General features: G+C 47.0%; 1 protein-coding gene across 6 annotated transcripts in view; it reads right to left on the bottom strand.

Moving 5' to 3' along the window:
- The window catches only part of NR2C1 (nuclear receptor subfamily 2 group C member 1), a 99,180-nt gene extending 95,296 nt beyond the window's left edge, over positions 1-3,884 (bottom strand). For 5 of the 6 annotated variants that reach the window (XM_074941891.1, XM_074941895.1, XM_074941893.1 and 2 more), the window contains exon 1: positions 3,688-3,884. The gene's annotated coding sequence lies outside the window, so the exon portion shown is untranslated. The remainder of the gene's footprint in view (positions 1-3,687) is intronic. The other variant, XM_074941894.1, reaches the window with a different exon arrangement.
- Between the last annotated feature and the right edge of the window lie 9,451 nt (positions 3,885-13,335).

The following is a 13,335-nucleotide window of genomic DNA, read 5'->3' as shown; positions in this document are numbered from 1 at the left end:
CTTTATTAGATGGAGAAACTGTATGTTTATTACACATTAACCAATACAATTCATGCACAGTAAACTAGTAAGTAAAACAACTAAAAATACATATATCAACATACAAAATTTAAGCAATGTAATATTCAACATTTGGTCACTATAAATACTTTCAATCTTATGTTACATAGGGAAATCGATATTAACAAAACAGATAACTTTGAATCTAAATACTCTGTAAATACATTTCACATCCGAGCAATACTGACAGAAATTTTGTCAATAGCAACTACAGTCCCATTATTATTGAGCCATCAGTTAAAAGAGCTCCTTTTCAGTAATCTACAGAAAAATTTAGAGTTAACTGAAGATAGATGAGTTGGAATCATCCATCAAAGCTCTATTCTGTAGAAACCATGATGTTCAACCTCAGGGGTGAAGCTTATAAGAGCAGGAAACCGCTTTTTTGGCACCAGGACCAAAGCTATGGAACTCATTAGAGAAGATAAAAATGCCCACAAAGCACACTGCCTTCAGAATGAAAAATAAAACATATGTATTTGATTTAGCTTTCTCACAGCTACAAGTAAAAACAGTAAAGAATGAGAAAAGGAGGAAGAGAAATAAATCTGTTAAGAGATAGCCCCAGGAGTCCTGGGAAAAAACAGAGGATAGTTAGATCACTGGCCTACAGTGATTTTTGTTCTCCCCGAGACATTCAGATACTAAGGTGACAGATGCCTATGCCTATTTAAAATGATGTCTCTTTCCAATAGTCTAAGAATCATACACAACAACTCTTTTCAGACAGGAAACACCGCCTCCAGAAAGCCATTTCAAATTATAGGATGTGGCAAGAGCAACAGGGAATGGCCAAATTAACTTTCCCCAAAACAGAAAAACTACAAAGAAAAGTGTAAACAGAAAGACAACACAGAACAAGGTCATTTCTTCTGACTCTGCAGTGGTTCCACATTTCATTTTTAACAACGTTTTCTGTGGAAGAACTGCCCAGTTCCAACTGACTAAAATGTTGAGCTATAATTTTTTTAAAATAAACAAACATTAGCATGATGGGGTCCAGATCCAGAACTAGGGCTCCTACATGCTTCAATAATACAAATAAATAAGAATAGTGCCAGTGCCTACAATATTAGCACACATATCTCCTTTCAAGAGTAGCACTACCAGTTACAAACACATGATTTAATATGCACTCAATGAGTATCTCAGTGTTTGGCAAGAAGTCTGGCTAGCCTTGCCCTGTACTAAAGTCAATGTGCACTTCAACAAATGTATTTTGGCAAAAATGAAACAGTTATTACAAAATACATATGTGTTTTACAGGGTACAGACTGTGCCTTTTGCATTTGACCAGTACCTAGCACATTTTGGGCACTAATGGGGACAACTAATAATAATAATAAAAAAAAACCACTAGGGCAAAACGAGTGGCAAACAGTAAGTCTGCCATATCAATTATACAGCAGCCTGTCAGAATCTGTAAGGTAATTTCCATGCAAACAAAGCAAACATCATTCTGGGATGCATTAGCAGGAGTATTGTAAGCAAGACACGAGAAGTAATTCTTCTGCTCTGCACTGATTAAACCTCAACTGGAGTATTGTGTTCAGTTTCAGGAATGATGTGGACAAATTGGACAGACTCCAGAGAAAAGCAACAAAAATGATTAAAGGTCTAGAAAACATGACCTATGAGGAAAGATTGAAAAAACTGGGTTTGTTTAGTCTGGAAAAGAGATGACAGAGGGGTCATGATAAAAGTTTTCAAGTATGTAAAAGGTTGCTACAAGGAGGAGGGGGAAAATTGTTTTGCTTAACTTCTGAGGATAGGACAAGAAGCAATGGGCTTAAATTGCAGCACAGAAGGTATAGGTTGGACATTAGGAAAAACTTCCTAACCGTCAGAGTGGTTAAGCACCGGAATAAATTGCCTCGGGAGGTTGTGGAACCTCCATCATTAGATTCGACAAGAGCCGGTTAGACAAACACCTGACAAGAATGGTCTAGATCATACTTAGTCCTGCCATGAATGCAGGGGACTAGACTACATGACCTCTCAAGGTTCCTTCCAGTCCTATGATTCTACCTTCATTCTGTATTAAAAAAGAAAAATATCAGTCTTCACTAAACCTGCATGCAGTGTAGTTGTAGCTTGTTGCTTTCAGGATTATAGAGAGACAAAGTGAGTGAGGCAATATTTTCACTAAACGTGGACAGTCAGGGGACTGTCAATGGAATGAAGCCTTGCCCCCTCCAAATCTTGGTTACTATTTTGTCTGGAACAGATCTGAACCAACAATTTTCATCAACCAACCCAGCTTTAACATCTAGTGTCTTAGCTGGAGTGAGTGGATAGTCTGTCCAGCTCACACTAGCATCCGCATCAATTTGCAGCCTGACTGTATCAACCAAAACACTGAGTGGGAGTGTCTACCGAGGAAGCTTGCCACAGCACCCACAAAGAGCTTTCAAATCAGGTTTAATACAGTGATGGGATAAAATAGGGAAGAATATTGCCAGTGAATGGCCTATACTGTACTTGGAGAACTTTTCAGTCTGTAGGGTTGTCAGACAAACACCAGGTTAATAAGTTCGTGGGGGAAGGGAGAGAACGTGGGCGGAGAGAAAACAAAAAACTTTCCTGTGTACCATGTAAGCCTTAAAACACTGCCTTCATTCTGACAGGTCTCTAAGTTGAAGGAATCTTGGTTGCACAGTCACACACCTGGGCAGTCGCTGCCGCTTTCTAGTAAAATGGCTGCTACCAGGAGTGAACTTGTTCTCTATTTCGATTAGAAAGTTGATATTCAGCCAGCACATTTCACAGCCCACCCATGCGGGTAGCTTTTTTCTCTGTGATGAAGGAGACAAAAGGCGAGGCGGGGGCAGCTTTCGCCTGACACCTCCCCACACACACCCCGGCAGGGAAAGTGGCTGGCGCGGCCTTTACTGCTGTCACTTAAAGGTGGCGTGAGACAAGCCTCTACCCCGGGGCGGAGTACGGAGCCCATGCAGCTCAGGTCGGGAGCGCCCTTGGGGCCGGCCTGCAGCTAGACAGCTCCCTACCGAGCGGGGGCACCGAGGCAGGGCCCAGCCTCCTCCTCTGCCCGAGCGGCCGCGGTCAAACCCGCACGGGACGCTCGGCCCACACAAAATGGCTGCTGCGGGCGCCTGTGCGCTCACGGGGAAGGGGAGACCCGGGTGCTAACGTCCCGCAACCTAACGGACCAGACCCGCTCCCTGCCTCCGCCCTCCCCAGCGGCCCTGGGGGCTCCCGGCCGGCGGGGAAGGGGGAAGCTCAGACACCCCCTCGGGCGGGCAGAGGAGCCAAAGCCGCAGCGCGGGGAGCCCGGCACAGGAGCCGCCCCCCATCCCCACTGCCGGGCGGGCGGAGCGGGCCCCGGGGCGCGGCCGGGATCCGGGGAGGGGAGACACAAGCTTTTCCTGTTAGGTGAAAGGTCAGGAGAGCGCGGAGCTGCCGCCCGCCCGGGGAAGCCAGGACGGAGCCGCCCGCCCGGGGACAGACAGAGGGGGCCGCTTCCCCGGCTCCTGCGGGACGCGGCGCAGGCTGGGGAGGGGTGAGAGCCGCCCCCAGGCGGCGCAGCGCCTCCAGGCCAGGCCCCGCATGAGCCGCTGCCGAGCCCGGCGGAGGAAAGCGGCTGCAGGCCAGCCCGGCCGCTCTCACCTGGCGGGCCCAGCTCCGGCGGCCTCTCCTGGGGGGTTATTTGTCGGTGGCGGCTCCGGCTCCGGGAGGTCAGAGTTCGTGACCCCGCCCCTCCGCTCCGCGCGGCGCTCCGCCCTCCTTGCGCCTGTCCCCGACCCGCGCCTGCGCACACAGCGAGCCCGCTGGGAGGGGCGCGTGCGGAGCGCGCAGCGCGGGGACGCCGGTGGGAGGGAGCGGGAAGAGGCCGGAGTGGGCGGGGCGAGGCGAGGAGTCCAGTGGAGGGGGCGAGGCCCCGGGAGCCACGGGCGGTCGGTGGGCGGGGCCTGTCCCCGGCACGTGTGGTTCTGCAGGCGGGAGGGTGGGGAGAGCCGGGCCCGGCGCGGTCCCAGGCGGCCGGGAAACCCCATGGACAGGGGGCGCGGCTGTGGGACGCCGCTTGCTTTGAGGAACCCGGGGCAGAGAGCAGTGACCAGCCCTCCCGGCACAGCGCCTTACTGACGCGGGGAGGGGGGCTGCTCTGGGTAGCCATTAGTCAGTCCTGCCCACCTCTGACTTGTAGGGTTGTCAGGGGTCCAGTTGTTGACCAGAACGACCACTCAAAAAGGGACCCGGGTGGCTCCGGTCAGCACCCTGAACCCCCGCCCCCCAATCTGTACTGTACAACTCACACCCAACACCCCTCTAGGCTCACTCCCAGGTGCCTTCCCAGCAATTTACTTCCCTCTCCCAGAGTCAGCGCCTCTGTTACCTGACTCCCCCAGGCCTGTGCACTGTTTTGAGGGGTATGGGAAATACATTTCTGTACTGTAGTTTAAATGAATTATTACTCAAGAGTTCTGTATTAATACACCTAGTATGAACTCTGTTAAAAAACATTTCCTGAATCTTTTTTGTTTTCTGTATTGTTACAGACATACTGGCTGACAGGTATTTTGAAATAAATTACCCAAATAATTGAAACTGGCATGACTATATTGTGTTACTTTGACAAATAAAATGTGCAGAATTTTAAAATATTGTGTGCAGAATTCCCTCAGGAATATGTAGTCAGCCCACAGCCCCCAATCCAAGGTAAAAAACGACGTTTTGCCACGTGAACGCTGTTCCAGCTGCATCTGTTTCTAACATCATGTGGGCAACCAGCATGGGCCAACCTACTGGACGGTCTAACCAGGTCTATACTGATCATTACCTGTGGAGCTTCAGCACTGGCACACACATCTCCTGCTGGCATCTATGTTTTAACCTGGTTTTTCCAAATTGCTCTGAGGGAGAATGCTGCTCCAATGGACTGCTCTATCAATGCTTTGGTAGGATGTGTGTCCTCAAATGTACCTATTAAGAGTGAAGGTCCAGAAATTGGCAAATGTAAGCAAATGTCTTCATGTCCTAATCTGGATTTTGCTTAATTTGATTAAGAACATAAAAATGGCCATACTGGATCAGGCCCATACAGGCTTTCTCTAGCCCAGTATCCTGTTTTCTGACAGTGGCCAGTGTCCTATCCTCTAAAAGGAGTGAACACAACAGGGCAATTTACCCTAACCCAGTCATCCAGTCCCAGCTTTTGGCAGTCAGGGGTGTAGAGACATCCAGAGCATGGGGCTGCATCCTTGACCATCTTGGCTAATAGCCATTGTTAGACCTGTCCTCCATAAATTTATCTAATTCTTTTTTGAACCCAGTTATAGTTTGGCCTTCACAACATCTCCTGGCAACGAGTTTCAGAGGTTGACTGTGCATGGTGTGAGGAAGTATTTATGTTTGTTTTAAACCTGCTACCTATCAATTTAACTGATTGTGAATTAGCTCCTTTAAATAGCAGCCCTTTGCTTGGGGGCTGGTCTGGTCTCCGGCTGCTGCTTCCAGGCTTATGTTGTCCAGTCACTGTTCCCATGTCCTTATTGGCAAGAAGAGATGGCTAGAATACTGCCAAGACTCCCTTTAGCCATAGCTCTGAGTCCTTGGCCATGAACTATGCTCTCAAGGCTGGATCTCTGGTGAAAGCAGGGCTGGCTCTAGGCACTGGCAAAACAAGCAGATGCTTGGGGCAGCACATTCCTAGGGGCGGCATTCCGGCACCGGCCATGCCACCCCTAGAAATGTGCCCCCGCCGCCCCAGCTCGCCTCCACTCCTCCTCCTCCCCTGAGTGCGCCGCCTCCCTTCCAGCGCTTCTCCCCCCTCCCTTCCTCCCAGGCTTGCCACACCCGAAACAGCTGTTTCGCATGGCAAGCCTGGGAGGAAGGAGAAGCCAAGCAGCGGCGCGCTCGGGGAAGGCGGCGGTGGTGGAGCGGAGGTGAGCTAGGGCGGGGAGCTGTTCCTTTACCGCCCCCTCCCCCCGCTCATCTCGCCTGAGAGGGATGGAGGAGAAGCGGAGCGGCGGCGTGTTCAGGGGAGCAGGCGGAGCGGAAGTGAGCTAGGGCAGGAGGTTGCAGGGGGGAGTCACAGGAAGCAATGGGGGGTGGTGGAAAATGCGGCACGCTCGGGGGACGAGGTGGGGCCGGGGATTTGGGGAAGGGGCGGAGTTGGGGCAGAGCCGGGGAGGGGGTGGGGGGGATGAAAAAAAAGCAGAGGCGGCCAAACATTTTTTTGCTTGGGGCGGCAAAAATCCTAGAGCCGGCCCTGGGTGAAAGACACCACAACAAGACCTGTAGCGCTGAAGTTCTGGAAGATTCTAATTATATAGATTCTACTACAGCAGCCCTAAATATACAAATGCAGCCTAGAACAGCTTTGGAGCTCTCCAAAGCAGGAGAAACCAGCTCCTAGTCAGAAGCCGTGCAAGGAGCAGCCAGACACATGAACATTCCAATCAGTCAGCTGTAATAGGTTCGTCCTCAGGCATCAGAGCAGTGGCTTAAGTTGTCCTCTTCCTCAGCTTCATTCTCACAAGTCATCTTGATTTACAACTGACCTGGCTGAACTGAAGCAAGAGGGAAGATGGCTACAGGGTCCTGGCAGTCATCTCATTGGGAACCTGCATGATTGCCTCAAATATATTTTGAATTCTCATGCCAAAGCTGTGCAATAGACCAGTGGTTCTCAAACTTTATTTTCGTGGACCACTTGAAAATTGCTGAGGGTCTCAGTGGACCACTTAATGATCTTTCCAAATGTTGTTTGTACCGTTAGCTAACTATTGTAAAGTGCTTTGGATAAAAGCGCTATCTATATAAAAAAACCCTGAATAATAATAAATGTTTTTTTTCTACAAATAAAAGCACACAACTCATATTTTAATATCAGTAGTCTTACCTTTCTAATACGATGGACGTGCCCTCTCTCCCCTGCCGCAGCAGCCCCTGAGCTGGGGCTGGGAAGAAGGGGAGGTCTCTCCCCTGCCACAGCAGCCACAGAGCTGAGGCTGGGAAGGAGAGCTGTCTCTCCCCAGCAGCCACAGTCCTGGAGCTAGGGAAAGTCACCACTTTCTCTGGCCGCCGCAGCCCTGCACATCCCAAATTCCCCCCAACCCCTCTTCTCACCCCACTGCCCCCTCCCACCTACCCCCTATTCCCCCACGGCCACCACCATGCCTGCGTGGCTCCACTAAATTAGGTGGGTGGTCCTTCATTTTCTCATGTGCAGCCAGCCAGGTGCGCACCTTAGAGGGAACTATCCACAGACCACCTGAATGGAGTCCATGGACCACAGTTTGAGTACCTCTTGAATAGACGAAATAACAAATAGTTCTTATGTGGTACTTTCATCAGTACATCTCAAAGTGCTTTCCTAGGGGACAGATCATTATCCCCATTTTACAGATGGTGAAACTGAGGCACAGAGCAGTAAAATGACTGCCCGAGATCTCCTAGCAGGCAAGTGGCAGAGGGGGAAATAGAATCCAGTTCTGCTCAGTCCAGTGTTATATCAAAAAGTACAAAAGTATCTTTGCCGTGATTATAGCATGGGCAAAGCATCAAAGGATGTGTTTTGAGATGTGGATAGCTTGGTTAATCCAGACAGTCAATGCTCAGTGGCTCACTTAAGTGCCTACCATTGTGAGTAACATGTTCTACCTTGCAGATTCAAAACAATCTACAATATCATGAAGAGATAAATGGTAGGTGGTCTGAAGGTCATCCAGTTTTGCTCATAGTGGTGCTAGGAGCAATTCATTCAACCACCAGTGCTTTGGAACTACGACCTTCCTGGCGAGTGATGACCAGTAGGGAATAACTTTGCTGGTTAAACTTGTCAGTGCTTCCACTAAGGGCTGGTCTACACTACGAGGTTAGGTCGAATTTAGCTGCATTAGGTAGATTTTATAAGCAATGGAGCTACACAACCAACCCTGTTCCGTCAACCTAAGGGCTCTTAAAATTGACTGCTGTACTCCTCGACGAGGGAAGTGGCGCTAAAATCGACCTTCTTGGGTCAAATTTGGGGTAGTGCAAATGCAGTGTTGTGAAATTCGATGGTATTGGCCTCTGGGAGCTATCCCAGAGTACTCCAATGTGACCACTCTGGACAGCACTTTCAACCCCAATGCACTAGCCAGGTACACAGGAAAAGCCCCGGGAACTTTTGAATTTCATTTCCTGTTGGTCAGCGTGGCAAGCTCAGCAGCACAGGTGACCATGCAGTCCCAGAATTGCAAATGAGCTCCAGCATGGAGCGAATGGGAGACACTGGATCTGATTGCTGTATGGGGAGAAGAATCTGTACAGGCTGAACTCCAACAAAAAGAAGAAATTTTAATAGATAGGCCAAAATCGCACAAATCATGGTGGAGAGAGGCTACACCAGGGACACACAACAGTGCCGCATGAAAGTTAAGGAGCTGAGGCAAGCCTACTACAAGACAAAGGAGGCAAACGGTCATTCTGGGTCAGAGCCCCATACATGCTGCTTCTATGATCAGCTGCATGCCATTCTAGGGGTGGACCCTACCAGTACCCCACCACTGTCCATGGACACCTGCAAGGGGGGAGTTTCACACAACATGGAGGAGGATTTTGTGGATGAGGAAGAGGAAGAGGAGAATGCGCAGCAGGCAAGCGGAGAACCTTTTAATCACGCTGGAGCCAATACTATGGGAAAGGAGGGCACTGCAGTTTGAAACCATTCCCACATGTTATGAAGGCAGAAGAAGCCAACCCCATCTACTCTTTGGCTTACCATGATTTCCTGGAAACCAAATTCTGTTGCCCAGTGGTGTGTGATGTGTCACCATACCAGCAGGTGCTCAATATAAAAGGCAAAATGCGACCTTGTACCTAAAGCACATGTGCTGTCTTTGCTGTGAATTGTTTGATTCACTGTGAAAGAGTCTCCCTTTTGTTCTCAGACATGTATCTTCTTAAATTTTTTCTCCCTTTTTATCCTCCCTGCAGGTGCAAATGTTTCTATGCTCCCCATATCAACTCTGTCCCTGAGGTTACCACAGATTAGAAGGCCAAAAAACAACACTCGGGATGACATGTTTTCCGAGCTCAGGCAGTCCTCCCACACTGATAGGGCACAGCTGAATGCATGGAGGCATTCGGTGGCAGAGGCCAGGAAAGCATTCAGTGAGTGTGATCAGAACATGCAGGAGGAGATGCTGAGGCTAATCGGGGAACAAACGGACATTATCAGGCATCTGGTAAAGCTGCAGGAAAGGCAACAAGAGCACAGACCACCACTGCATCCATTGTATAAACACCTGCCCTCCTCGCCAAGTTCCATATCCTCCTCACCCAGACGCCCAAGAATGCGGGGGCGGGGGCCCTCCGGGCACCCAGCCACTCCACTCCAGAGGATGTCCCAAGCAACAGAAGGCTGTTATTCAAACAGCTTTGATTTGTAGGGTGGCTACAATAAGCAATGTGGCTTTGTCCTTCCCTCCTTCCTGACCTCATCCGGGCTACCTTGTCAGTGATCTCGCTCTTTTTTTTTTTTTAATAAATAAACAACGCATGGATTCAAAACAATAGGGACTTTATTTCCTTTGCCAGCTGTGGTTGAAGGGGAGAGCGGGATTGCCTACAGGGAAGTAAATTCAACAAAGGGGCGGTTTTGCATTAAGAAGAAAAACAACTGTCACACCATAGCCTGGCCAGTCATGAATCTGTTTTTCAAAGCTTCTCTGATGAACAGCATGCCTAGCTGTGCTCTTCTAATCGCCCTGGTGTCTGGCTGTTCAAAATTGGCCACCAGATGATTTGCCTCAACCTCCCACCCCGCCATAAACGTCTTGCCTTACTCTCACAGATATTATGGAGCACACAGCAAGCAGCAATAACAATGGGAATATTGGTTGTGCTGAGGGTCTAACCTAGTCAACAAACAGCGCCAGCGGGCTTTTAAACGTCCAAAGGCACATTCTACCACCATTCTGCACTTGCCTCTGCCTGTAGTTGAACTGCTCCTTACTACTGTCCAGTAGTACTGTCTGTACTGCCTGTGTACGGCTTCATGAGCCATGGGAGCAAGGGGTAGGCTGGGTCCCCAAGGATAACTATTGTAATTTCAACATCCCCACCGGTAATTTTCTGGTCTGGGAAGAAAGTCCCTTCTTGCAGCTTTTCGAACAGCCTGGAGTTCCTAAAGATGCGAGCATCATGCACCTTTCCCAACCATCCCACATTGATGTCGGTGAAATGTCCCCGTGATCCACCAGTGCTTGCAGCACCATTGAGAAGTACCCCATGTGGTTTATGTACTGGCTGGCAAGGTGGTCAGGTGCCAAGATAGGGATGTGTGTTCCATCTATCACTCCATGACAGTGAGGGAATCCTGTTGCAGCAAAGCCATCCACTATGACCTGCACGTTTCCCAGAGTCACTACCCTTGTTAGCAGAAGGTCACTGATTGCCCTGGCTGCTTGGATCACAGCAGCCCCCATGGCAGATTTGCCCACTCCAAATTGATTCCTGACTGACTGGTAGCAGTCAGTTGCAAGGCGTTGCAAGCTTCCACAGGGCTATCGCCACTCGCTTCTCAACTGTCAGGGCAGGTCTCATCTTGGTATTCCTGCACTTTAGGGTAGGGGAAAGCAACTCACAAAGTTCCATGAAAGTAGCGTTATGCATGCGAAAGTTTCGCAGCCACTGGGAACCATCCCATACCTGCAACACTGCCACCATGATGTCCCAATTGCCACATTCTGTGCTTTCAGGAATGTCTGTGTCCATGTCCTCCTCACAATTGTCCACATGATGGCGGCTCCTAGACAGGTTCTGCACATACTGCAGGATAATGCGCGAGGTGTTTACAATGCTCACAACAGCAGTGCTGAGCTGAGCAGGCTCCATGCGTGCCGTGCCATAGCATCTGCACGGGTAACCCAGGAAAAAAGGCATGAAACGATTGTTTGCCTTTGCTTTCAAGGACGGAGGGAGGGAGAGAGTCACAGAGCCTGGGTCTACAGTTTCTAGCTTGTGCTACCATACTAAAAATGTTTGGATTGAGGCTTGGCTCTGAAGCCCAGGGAGGGAGGTTGGTTTCACAACTCAAGCTCCAGGCTGAATGTCGAGGTGGATATTTTTAGTGCCATAGAGTGAGCCAGACTCAGACTCCCTACTGCAGGTTTTTTTTTGCCATGTAGATATACCCTAAGAGAACAGTTTAATTTGAAAAAATTAGGGCTGTCAAGTGATTAAAAAAATTAATCACAATTAATCACACGATTAAAAAAATTAATCACACTGTTAAACAATAATAGAATACCATTTATTTAAATAGTTTTCGATATTTTCTACATTTTCAAATATATTGATTTCCATTACAACACAGAATACAAAGTGTATAGTGCTCACTTTATATTTATTTTTGATTACTATTTCTTTTTTTACTGTGCAAATATTTTTATTTTTCAGTTCACTTTATACGAGTACTGTAGTGCAATCTCTTTATCATGAAAGTTGCACTTACAAATGTAGAATTATGTACAAAAAACCCACTACATTCAAAAATAAAAATGTAAAATGTTAAGCCTTCAAGTCCACTCAGTCCTACTTCTTGTTCAGCCAATCACTCAGACAAACAAGTTTGTTTACATTTGCAGGAGATAATGATGCCTGTTTCTTGTTTACAATATCACCTGAAAGTGAGAACAGAGGTTCGCATGGCACTGTTTTAGCCGGCGTCGCAAGATATTTATGTGCAAGACGTGCTAAAGATTCATATTTCCCTTCCTGCTTCAACCACCATTCCAGAGGACATGCGTCCATGCTGATAACGGGTTCTACTTGATAACCATCCAAAGCAGTGCAGACTGACGCATGTTCATTTTCATCAGCTGAGTCAGATGCCACGAGCAGAAGGTTGATTTTCTTTTTTGGAGGTTCAGGTTCTGTAGTTTCTGCATCAGAGTGTTTCTCCTTTAAGACTTCTGAAAGCATGCTCCACACCTCGTCCATCTCAGATTTTGGAAGGCACTTCAGATTCTTAAACCTTGGGTCGAGTTATGTAGCTATTTTTCGAAATCTCACATTGGTACCTTCTTTGCGTTTTGTTAAATCTGCAGTGAAAGTGTTTTTAAAACAAACAACATGTGCTGGGTCATCATTTGAGACTGCTAGAATATGAACTATATGGGAGAATTCGGGTAAAACAGAGTAGGAGACGTACTAATCTCCCTCAAGGAGTTCAGCCAAAATTTAATTAATGCATTCTTTTTTTAACGAGCATCATCAGCCTGGAAACATGTCCTCTGGAATGGTGGCCAAAGCATGAATGGGCATACAAATGTTTAGCATGTCTGGCACATAAATACCTTGCAATGCTGGCTACAAAAGTCCCATGCGAATGTCTGTTTTCAGTTTCATGTGACATTGTAAATAAGAAGCGGGCAGCATTTTCTCCTGTAAATGTAAACAAGCTTGTTTGTCTTAGGGATTGGTTGAATGAGAAGTAGGACAGAGTGGACTTGTAGGCTCTAAAGTTTTACATTGTTTTGTTTTTGAGTGCAGTTATTGTAACAAAAAAAAAAATCTACATTTACAAGTTGAACTTTCACCATAAAGCGATTGATCTACAGTACTTGTATGAGGTGAATTGAAAAATAATATTTCTTTAGTTTGCCATTTTTACAGTGCAAATATTTGTAATCAAAAATATCAGTGTTAAGTGAGTACTGTCTATTTTGTATACTGTGTTGCAATTGAAATCAATATATTTGAAAATGTAGAAAAACATCCAAAAATATTTAGTACATTTCAATTGGTATTCTATTAAAAGTGCAATTAAAACTGTAATTAATCTTGATTAATTGTTTTAATCGTGATTAATTTTTTTGATTTAATCACGTGAGTTAACTGCGATTAATCGACAGCCCTAGAAAAAATATTAATTCAATAGCGTACTTTATTGCTTTTCTTTACTAGCCCCCTCCTGCTAATTCAACAAGAGTGGGCAGCCATGTTTATAGAGAAATGGGATCTTTGGGACGAGGTCACTATTGTGATAAATAAAATTAAATTATATAAATTCAAATCAGTTTATGTAATTTCCCATTGGATAAAGTCAGCATCAATATCCAGGAAAGAAAGGCATGAAGTCACTGAAAAATGAGCAATTGTTACTTGTATTCTTTGAATTAAAACCCCTCAGCTTTCTTCGTTTACCCTTGAAAATATCCCCTCCCAATTCCTCAACTGCTACAATCTTAGCTTTGTATCTTTGCAATCATCACTTCTTGTTTTCTGATCAGACACATTGTCTCAAGCAAAATGCACATTTATATT

The sequence above is a fragment of the Natator depressus genome, chromosome 1 (assembly GCF_965152275.1).
Source record: "Natator depressus isolate rNatDep1 chromosome 1, rNatDep2.hap1, whole genome shotgun sequence".
NCBI classification, from domain to species: domain Eukaryota; kingdom Metazoa; phylum Chordata; order Testudines; family Cheloniidae; genus Natator; species Natator depressus.
Note: the sequence above shows the minus strand (reverse complement) of the source record. Positions and strands in the feature narration are given on the sequence as shown.